Source organism: Saccopteryx bilineata, chromosome 1 (genome assembly GCF_036850765.1).
Source record: "Saccopteryx bilineata isolate mSacBil1 chromosome 1, mSacBil1_pri_phased_curated, whole genome shotgun sequence".
NCBI classification, from domain to species: Eukaryota; Metazoa; Chordata; class Mammalia; order Chiroptera; family Emballonuridae; genus Saccopteryx; species Saccopteryx bilineata.
In genome coordinates, this window is record NC_089490.1 from 334484527 (window position 1) to 334494694 (window position 10168).

The following is a 10168-nucleotide window of genomic DNA, read 5'->3' on the forward strand; positions in this document are numbered from 1 at the left end:
GATGTGGTGAGGGTTGAATTAATGAATTGGGGATGACATGAAACCTCCCTCAGAAAAAAAGGCTGATAAACAAGTCTCTCAGTATCCAGGGCCCCCCATGAGGCTGAGGTCGGAAAGGAGTGATAGCAGCCCGGGGCTGGCCTGACTGACTCTGGTTTCAACTGTCATCTAGTGCAGCCATTTGGGTCTGGCTGTGGAGAGCAGTGCCATGCAGTGGCTGTGCCCTCCCGCTGGCTCTGCAGGAGGGGCTGGGTGTCGGCTCCGCCACACCTCCCACGTGCTCACCTGTATACGGGGCTCTTGTGCCATGGCTCCAGTGGGAGCTCATCACCCCCTGAGTACTGATGCAGTGTGTCTCCTTCCTTTAAGCCCAAACAATGGTGACCAAAATTTCAAAATAGACACACATATCTGGCCCCTGTTGCTGAGTTCATTCCACACACCAAAGTGGGACTTAACCTTTTATTCTTTTGCTCAGAAATCTTAAATTGCTTCTTATTTTTAACTGCATCATTTGCTCCACTTTCTAGGCCTTTATAACCCAATTTCAAGTTATAAGGGACTCAGCTCACTTTGCTTCCTGACACTCCCCCTCCTTGGTCCCACCCAGACCTGTGTCTCTCTATCACAGCTTCCAGTATGCCTCGGATCACCTGGAAGGCTTGTAGAAACACCAATTGCTGGGCATCACCCACAGAGTTTCTGACTTCGAAGGATTGTGGTAGAGCCTGAGAATTTGCTTTTCTAACAAGGTAATGCTGATGTTGCTCCAATGGGGTAGGGTGGGAGTCCTCCCAAGGGTATTAAATGTATCCCAGATCAGGAGCTCATTCTAGTCAGGAGCTCTTCAACTTTTCTTAGCCATGGATAGCCTGGGCAGTGTGGCAAAGCCCCTGAACTCTTCAGAATAACATTTCTAAATAGAGAATAAAATAAGACACCTAGGACTACAAAGAAAGCCAACTCTATTAAAATGGATTGTTCAAATTGTTTTTAAATTATTTTAAAAATAATAATACTTACAATATTTGCAACAAGACAACTATAACGTGATATGAAAAATGTGGGATTTCTGTTGGTGATAAAATCACATGCCTCCTGATACTACTACTGTGGTTTTGTGCTTACATTTATAATTAAAGGAAGTGATAAATTTCAGATAGAGATAATTGAAAATAAAGAACCTAGGTTGGGAATCTTTGCCCTGGTACAATCTGAAATGGGATGCTCACCCCTTTACAAACCTCTCATTTTGTTGAGGGAAGATCAAAATATAAACTGATGATTATGGAGTGTGGCATATGCAGAAACAGAAGTGTGCACAGGCACAGAGTTAAAGAATGTGATGGTTTATGCAAAAGCATGAGAGAAAGGGATAAGGCCTTAGTTAACTAGAACTCTGTTAACTCTGTTAACTCTGTTAAGTGGGAGTTGTGGTGGTAGACTACGACATTGTGGTCCCCAAGGAAACATGCCTACACATATTTGGCCTTTCCCAAGTTGACTCTGAATTTGACCACAAAACTGGCCTTAGCCAGAGATCATTAGCAAGCATGGCACAAACACTTGCACTTAGGGGTTTGTCTCTTGTGATGCCTGGGCTTCAGCTGCCACATAAGAAGCCAGGGCTTAGATTACTCAATGAGGAGAAGTGGTGTGGAGAGCAGCTCTGGAGGAGAGAGGCCATCTGGGATGTTCCAGCATCAGTGAATGTAGCCGCATAAGAAACCCCAAGTAAGGAGTGAGCAGTATAAGAACAGTCCAACCTAAAGAATCAATAGAAATAATAAATCATTGCTTTAACCATTATGTCTTGGAGTGGTTTGCTACACACCAATAAATAGCTAAAATAGTTACTGAGGATAAAACACTGTAAAATCAGTGAATGCAAAGGTTCTCTGCAAATTAATAAGCACAATTTTCAGGGACACTCTAGCATTTCATACATTTAAATTCTGTAAGCTCCATGGTGAAAGAATTGTCCTGGTAGTATACCTCTGGTAAACTTAATGCTGGTATTCAGAAAATCATTACTTTAAAATCATAAACTCTTAGAACCTGGGATTTGGAGCTGGAAAACATTTTGGAATCTATGAAGCCTAACCTTAATTCTAGAGATGAGGGCATTGAGGCCGAGAGGTTGAAGCCATACCATAGATGGTTCCTAGGGCCCAGAAGGGAAGCCAGATGTCCTGGGTTCTAATGCAGTGCCTTTAGTGAGTAAGAAATAGTAATATGTAGATTATCATTTTCATTATCTCATTTTCACAATAGACAAAGTATTGTAAATATGTATATTTTTATCCTTTCCAATTTTACAGATGAAAAACCTGAGATTTGGATTTGAAGAGACCTGCTTATTTCATACAACTTGTAAAACCAGGACTAGATTTTATGACCCTGGTCCAGAGCTATTTCATGATATCATGCTGCCTGTGATGTTCAATATAAAAAGCAAGAAAATGGCCCTGGCCAGTTGGCTCAGTGGTAGAGCATCAGCCAGGTGTTTGTAAGTCCCAGGTTCAATTCCCGGCCAGGGCACACAGGAGAAGCGCCCATCTGCTTCTTCCCCCTTCCCCCTCTCCTTTCTCTCTGTCTCTCTCTTCCCCTCCTGCAGCCAAGGCTCCATGGAAGCAAAGTTGGCCTGGGTGCTGAGCATGGCTCCATGGCCTCCATCTCAGGTGCTATAATAGCTCCAGTTACAATGGAGCAATGCCCTGGATGGGCAGAGCATCACCCCTTGGTGGGCATGCCAGGTAGATCTGGGTGGTGCGCATGTGGGAGTCTGTCTGTCTGTCTCCCCCTGCTTCTCACTTTGGAAAAATACACACAAAAAAGCAAGAAAATAAACTAATATATTTTTGAAAGAGAACCAGTAGCAGACACTAATCTGGTTTATCTTTGAATTCCTCATAGTGATATACCATGTACATCATGGTCACTCAATAAATATTTGTAATGTGAAATGAAGACATGACTGAATGAATGAGTAACTGAATAAATAAACAATGGAACAAAATTATGTTTCATTTTTACCAGGCATGACTATTTTACTATTCTTGAAGTTCATGATTAATCCAGATCTCTCTGTACTTGAAAAAGAATAGGGGATAAAAATGCCAGTCAGTAGTAATGACAATATTTTGTAATTATTGTGCTTTGAATTCTAAAGCAGAGTAATGAATACAAAGGTATGTCACATATGTCAATATGTCTCTCCTATCCTGTGTGTAATAGCTCAAAAGGGCCTCTCTGGATATGCACCATAGTGGGAAGGAGGGGAGGGAAGACCTTCCCACTGAGTCATCAGGAAACAAACAAACGTTACTCTGCTCCTCCCAAGGGGGAACACAGGTAGAAAAAGTGACTCGGACAGCCTTGAGCAGGCTTGTCCAACAGAGATATAGTGAGAATCACATATTTAATTTAATATTTTCTTGTAGCCACACACAAAAAAGTAAAAAAAAAACAAATGAAATTAATTTTGATATTATATTTTATTTAATTCAATATGTCCAGAATATTATCTTTTCAACAGGTAAGCAATACAAAATTATTAATGAGATATTTTACTTTTATTTTTGATGGGTGTTTTACACTTATAGTACATCTCAGTCCAGACTAGTCACATTTCTGATGCGCAGTAGCCACATGTGGCTAGTGACTGACATTTTGGTCAGTACAGACCTAGTTACACAGGACACAATGATTCTGTTAAAGGGAAGGCAACAGTAATTACAGCGGACAGGAAGTAGTGTCCTAAGTAACACCTGAGGAGATTACCTTGCCTTAGTCTAAGACCACTGAAGCTTAAAGGGAGATTCTACTACCTCCTAGGAAAGTTAGTCCCAGAGTTTCGATAGCCATCTGGAAAGATGTCTGGCTGTGTAGCTCTGAGTAAGTAACTTAACCTTCATATAACTCAATTTCTCATCTGTTACGACACAGAGGTGCTCAGACCCCTAATGAAATAAAAGGTAAAAGTATTTAGTTAATACTTGGCAAGTAGGAAGCACTTGATTAACTGTAGCTGTAATAATCTACTGGTATGTCACCTTATCACACAAACCTCAACTCCATTTTGGATTTTTAATAAAAGAGGAGGGCGCCCTACAGATCACTATCTTCTTTTCTACAGCAAGTGTAAAGCGCTCTTAGGTAAGGTGAATTAAAAACAAACAAACAAAAAACATGAGTTATAATTAGCTTTTTTGTACTAGAGGGAATCTCATATTAATAAAACAAGATGGTGCCTGACTAAGCGGTGGTGCAGTGGATAGGGCATTGGACTAGGATGCAGAGGACCTAGGTTCAAAACCCCGGGGTCCCCCGCTTGAACACATGCTCATCCGGTTTGAGGGCAGGCTCACCAGTTTGAGCGTGGGGTCACTGGCTTGAATATGGGATCATCGACATGGCCCCATGGTCACTGGCTTAAGGCCAAAAGTCACTGGCTTGAAGCCCCAGGTCTTTGGCTTGAGCCCAAGGTTGCTATCTTGAGCAAGGGGTCACTTACTCTGCTGTAGCTCCCAGGTCAAGGCATATATGAGAAAGCAATCAATGAACAACTAACGAGTTGCAACGAAGAATTGATGCTTTTCATCTCTCTCCCTTCCTATTTGTCTGTCACTATCTGTTTCTCTCTGTCTCTGTCACAAAAATGAAATAAAACAAGATGATATTCTACTTTTTTACTGTAGCAAAATATACATAACAAAATTTATCATTTAAACCATTTTTAAATGTATGGTTCTGTGGCATTTAGTACATTTACATTGTTCTGCAACCATCACCATCATCCATCTCCAGAACTTTTTCAAAATCCCACAGGAAAACCCTGTACCCAACAGCTCCCCAATACCCACCCCCCCGGTAAACACTATTCTACATTCTGTCTTTTTGTATTTGGCTATTCTAGGTTATCTCCTATAAATGGAGGTCTTCTATTTTTTCTTTTTTTTTAAATTTATTTATTAAATTTAATGCAGTGACATTGATAAATCAGGGTACATATGTTGAGAGAAAACATCTCTAGATTATTTTGATATTTGATTGTGCTGTATACCCCTCCCCCAAAGTTAAATTGTCTTCTGTCACCTTCTATCTGGTTTTCCTTGTGCCCCTCCCCTCCCCCAACCCCTCTCTCCTTCTTCACCCCATCCTCCCTCCCCCCATCCCCGACCCCCCACCCCTGTTGCCATCACATTCTTGTTCATGTCTCTGAGTCTCATTTTTATGTCCCTTCTATGTATGGATTCATGTAGTTCTTAGTTTTTTTCCTGATTTACTTATTTCACTCCGTATAATGTTATCAAGGTCCATCCATGTTATTGTAAAGGATCCGATGTCATCATTTCTTATGGCTGAGTAGTACTCCATAGTATATATGTACCAAAGCTTTTTAATCCACTCGTCCTCTGATGGACACTTGGGTTGTTTCCAGATCTTCGCTATTGTGAACAATGCTGCCATAAACATGGGGGTGCATTTCTCCTTTTCGAGCCGTTCTATGGTGTCCTTGGGGTATGTTCCTAAAAGTGGGATAGCTGGGTCAAAAGGCAGTTCGATTTTCAGTTTTTTGAGGAATCTCCATACTGTTTTCCACAGAGGCTGCACCAGTCTGCATTCCCACCAGCAGTGCAGGAGGGTTCCCTTTTCTCCACATCCTCGCCAGCACTTATTCTGTGTTGTTTTGTTGATGAGCGCCATTCTGACTGGTGTGAGGTGATATCTCATTGTGGTTTTAATTTGCATTTCTCTAATGATTAGTGATGTTGAGCATTTTTTCATATGCCTGTTGGCCATCTGTATGTCCTCTTTGGAGAAGTGTCTATTCATCTCTTTTGCCCATTTTTGGATTGGATTGTTTGTCTTCCTGGTATTGAGATTTACGAGTTCTTTATAAATTTTGGTTATTAACCCCTTATCAGACATATTGTCAAATATGTTCTCCCATTGTGTAGTTTGTCTTTTTATTCTGTTCTTGTTGTCTTTAGCTGTGCAAAAGCTTTTTAGTTTGATATAGTTCCATTTGTTTATCCTGTCTTTTATTTCACTTCCCCAAGATTTGTTCTCTCTTTAGACATTAAAATCAGAAAAATTTGTTCTAAAACACTAATAGAATAAACCTAGAGATTTTTCAACAGAACAATTAATGTTGGAATGCATGTTGATAATAGACAGATGAAAGTCACAGAAGTAATAGATTATGATTATTACATATACATATCTGAGACAGATGATCACCCACAAAGGTTTTTTCTTACCTTTTGAAAGGAACTCTGTATGAATTAAGGTTATAAATAGTGCTCATTATTTATAAGGTTATAAATAATGATACAATGATCTTCATGAATATCAGAAATCTTTCTGCTATAGTAGATACTTGGCTTCCCACCTTGACTTTGTCGCTAGTTTGCCATTTAGGCTGGGCTTAGGGCCTGATTTCTCAAGTCCCTCCTATCTTCATCTGTAAAATGCAGATACTAATAGCCGGCCTTCCTATATCATAGGGTTGATGTGAAGATCAAACAAGATAATCCAAGTGAAAGAGCTTTGAAAAATACAAAGACCTGTAGAAATGCAAGGCATTATTAAAGACTGTGGAGAGATTGCTAACACAGTTTGATTCAAAGCCAAAGTTTTGTACTTCCAAAAGTTAAAAAAGATATTCAGTATTTGCAAATTATTTAGAAAACCAAACTCCTGCTTTGATGACTCAGTGTCATGTCTGAACTGTGTTCTAAATGCTGTGCATTTGATACCTACTGCTATAAGTCATCTAACCACATTACCACATTAGATGTAATTGTACAGCATTTTAGCAATATCTTCGGTTTTTTGTGGGTATGAAATTATAAATCAACATAGCTTCAAGACAAAGCGATATCTTCATAAGGCCTTTTGTTTTGTTTTTACTTTTCTTTGGTGGCAAGAGAACTACTCTCTGTAACACATCTATGATGAGAGACCTGCCTACCGATGCAATTTAATAAGCATTTCTTGAGTGCCTATGAAGTATAAGCCATTTGGAGTAAAAGGTGCTGGGGGAGGAATGGAGGTGGTGAGAAGAAATACAAAGAGAAAAGGTTCCTGAATTTGATGAGTTTTAAAACTGGTGGAGAGTGGCATATCCTGTGACATCAAACTATGAGGACAGAATGAAATCAATGCCAAGAAAAGGCTTGAGGAATACCTTACAGGAGTTATAGAGGTTTGAAAGATTATGTCATTCGACACAGGAGGCCAGAGTCTTGTGACATTTGTCCCAGGCTTTGATGCATGAGAAGGATTCCTTGGGTCAGACAAGAGGGGAGGATATTTTAAGCAGGAAGGAATCACACCTCGCCTATTCCACAAATAAATATTTACTACTAACTAGCTCATAAAACTAAACAAGTGGGGCATGTGCCTGTGACTCTACAAAATCACAGCTGGCTGGAGTTAGGGGTTGAATCCTAGATTCTCATTTGAAAGCATCAGCCTTATGGCATTCCACCATTCCAGGAGGACAGCTGAGAGCAGCCGGACCCAGCCCTGCAAACAGCGCTCCATTGTGTTGCAGTTCTATGGAGTTACAAGAATTTTATCCATGTTCAGACAGGGGTTCCAAATTTAAATAATCCACTTCCAACTAGAAAATTCCTTCAGGCCTGTGCTCCACCTGCCAGTTTCTGAGCTCTTCTGTTTTACTCAGTTTTCTCAGATCCAGAACCAAACTTTACATTTAGGTTTGGTGATATTTTTTTTCAGGATTATACTTTGCCCTCCCAACATTATTGTTAGATTACTATTCTCTTTCCAAAAAGTATAAAATTTCTCTTGTAACAATTATACTATTATTTATTGAGTTCTTACTTTGGGCCAGGCAATGTGCTATGTATATTACAGCATCTCCCTTACATGAGGCAGGTAATGTTACTAGTTCTATTTTATATGAGAGGTACGGAGGTTTAGAGAGGTTAGCAACTTGTCCAAAGTCACCGTCTCGTCATTTACTGGTGGAGTTGGGACACGCACCAAAGTCTGTACATTTAATAACTGCACTGCTCTATTCCTACCCCCTTGCCCTTTCTCTTTGATAGCAACCAAGAATTTTGTGAAATTTAAGTGTTACTTAATATGCAAGCCATTTTGGAGAGTGGCAATTTATTATAGGTTAAGAGGAACAAGGCACTGCTGACTTCATAAATCAATCATGTTAATTAAGATTCATTCAGTTTAGCAAGGCACTCTGTTAAACACATACACTTTCTCATTTTAACTTTCACAGCAGTCTTAGAGGGGAGCATTATTATCTCTTCAGCAAACGAGAAAACTGCAGTACAGAGAAGTTGAGTAACTGGCATAAGGTCCCGTTAGGAAGTGGTGGGGCCAGTCATCTGAACCTTGGCCACTTAACATCAGAGATCTAGCTGTTAACCTCTGAGCCATACAACCTATTTGGATGAGTTGAAGGCCCACAACAAGACCTTATCTCAAAAATTTTCTCCCACCTGCCTGTCCCAGAGTCTGAAAGGAGAATCCTTAGACCTTCCCTAGTAGGTAGGAGTTACTGCTTGTTTTCTGGGGAGGAGTGACATTGGGAGTAGCAAGCATTGAGCATCTTGTACCAGGTGGTGTGAGGCACACACAGGTGAGCAAGACCCAATACCTGCCCTGCAGGCTGGAGAGGTGCAGAGGAGATAACTAGGGAAGGCGCAATCAACATTAAAAGCAAGGTACCAAAGCAAATGAGGTCATGCCACTTCTCTGCTTAAAATCACTCACCAGCAGCCATCACCAGCAGCCATCACCAGCAGGATACAGCTGCCTCCCTCCACAAGGCAGGTATGACTACTCCTCCTGTATCTGTCTATCTCTCTCCTTAGCTTCTTTGCTGCCTGCCTGTCACACACCCTGTGCACTAGCCACTACATATGATAGGCATCTCCATGTCTCTCCTGCCTCTCTGCACCCATTATTCTCTCTCTCCTGCTTCCATCTGACCTAAGTTAGAACCCTCCCTCAAGACTAACTGTGGTCATACTTTATTTAAACTTTTCTTGCCCTCCTTTCCCAGTATGTGACTTTATAACTTTGTATGCCTAAAATAGCAGTCACTACGCTAAGTTGAAATTATTCACAAATTTGTCTTTTCAAAGGCAAGGCAAGTGGCTTAATCCTCTTCTGCTTGCTGAGTGCTTACCCTGCACAGTGACACAGTAGACTTTCAAAGTTTGGGTGAAAGCCAGAATATACACATTAACCCAGTGCAAGAATTCCTCAGGGAGGTTAGCAGTCCTGCGCCCAGCACTAAACGAGGCCCTTGGGATTCCACATTTGTACGTTTGGAGCAGGGAAGATCTTTGGAAGAACAAGGCAGACCTAGACCCGGGCCACCCTCTGTTAGATGGACGGAATTAACCAGGGAGATGATGAAAGAGAGGGCCTTAAGGTTCAACAATTTCGGAAGTTTGCCTGATCTGGCCCCATCATCAACTTTTTAAAATTGGCTCTGATATTGTACAATATTGTATTTATAGGCATGCCTGTCTCCCCACCAGCCAGCACCTTCCAGCATTGTGCCAGTCCTCACTGTACACCCACTGGGTGGCTCAGGCCATTACATCTCGCGCTCACCGTTTATCCAGGTGTTATATCAAGTGCTTTTAAAGCATCACCTCATTTAATACTCTCAATCTGTAAGGTATTTTTAAAATCTATTTTTACTAGAGAGGAAAGTGCTGCCGGGAGGGCTTAAAGCATCTTGCTTTGGTCACGAGGCTTCCCACGACTCGGCACCCGTTTCCCTGCTGGGTGGCTGACCCCAAGGGAGCTGCTCTTCGCCTCGCGCTCCACGCTCTTGAGCTCCACAGTCATCACAAAATAACAGCGCTACATTTTTTGCACGGTAAAAAAGTTGTTTCGGGATAAGGTACGCTTGAGAGTGCCGGGACGGGAGGATCGGTAGGATCGGGAAGAACTAGAGGACCAAGGAGGAGGAAGAAACCGACCCCGGCGAGAAAAGGGTGGGCGCAGAGCGGACGGATCCCGCCGGCGGCCGGGGCAGGGCGGGGCGGCCGGGGCGGGGCGGCCGGGGAGCGCCCAGCGCCATTGGCCGGTGCCCTGCGCCCCGCTCGCCCGCCCGCCGCCCGCGGGAGGAGCCTGCACTCGCAGCCGGGCGCTG

The 10168-nt window shown here is 42.0% G+C and overlaps 1 long non-coding RNA gene across 2 annotated transcripts in view; it reads left to right on the top strand.

Moving 5' to 3' along the window:
- Positions 1-2961, top strand: part of LOC136320534 (uncharacterized) — a 31628-nt gene extending 28667 nt beyond the window's left edge. For both annotated transcript variants that reach the window (XR_010728353.1, XR_010728354.1), the window contains exons 3-4: positions 632-752; positions 2322-2961. This is a non-coding gene — a long non-coding RNA (uncharacterized lncRNA). The remainder of the gene's footprint in view (positions 1-631; positions 753-2321) is intronic.
- The last annotated feature ends 7207 nt before the right edge of the window (positions 2962-10168 follow it).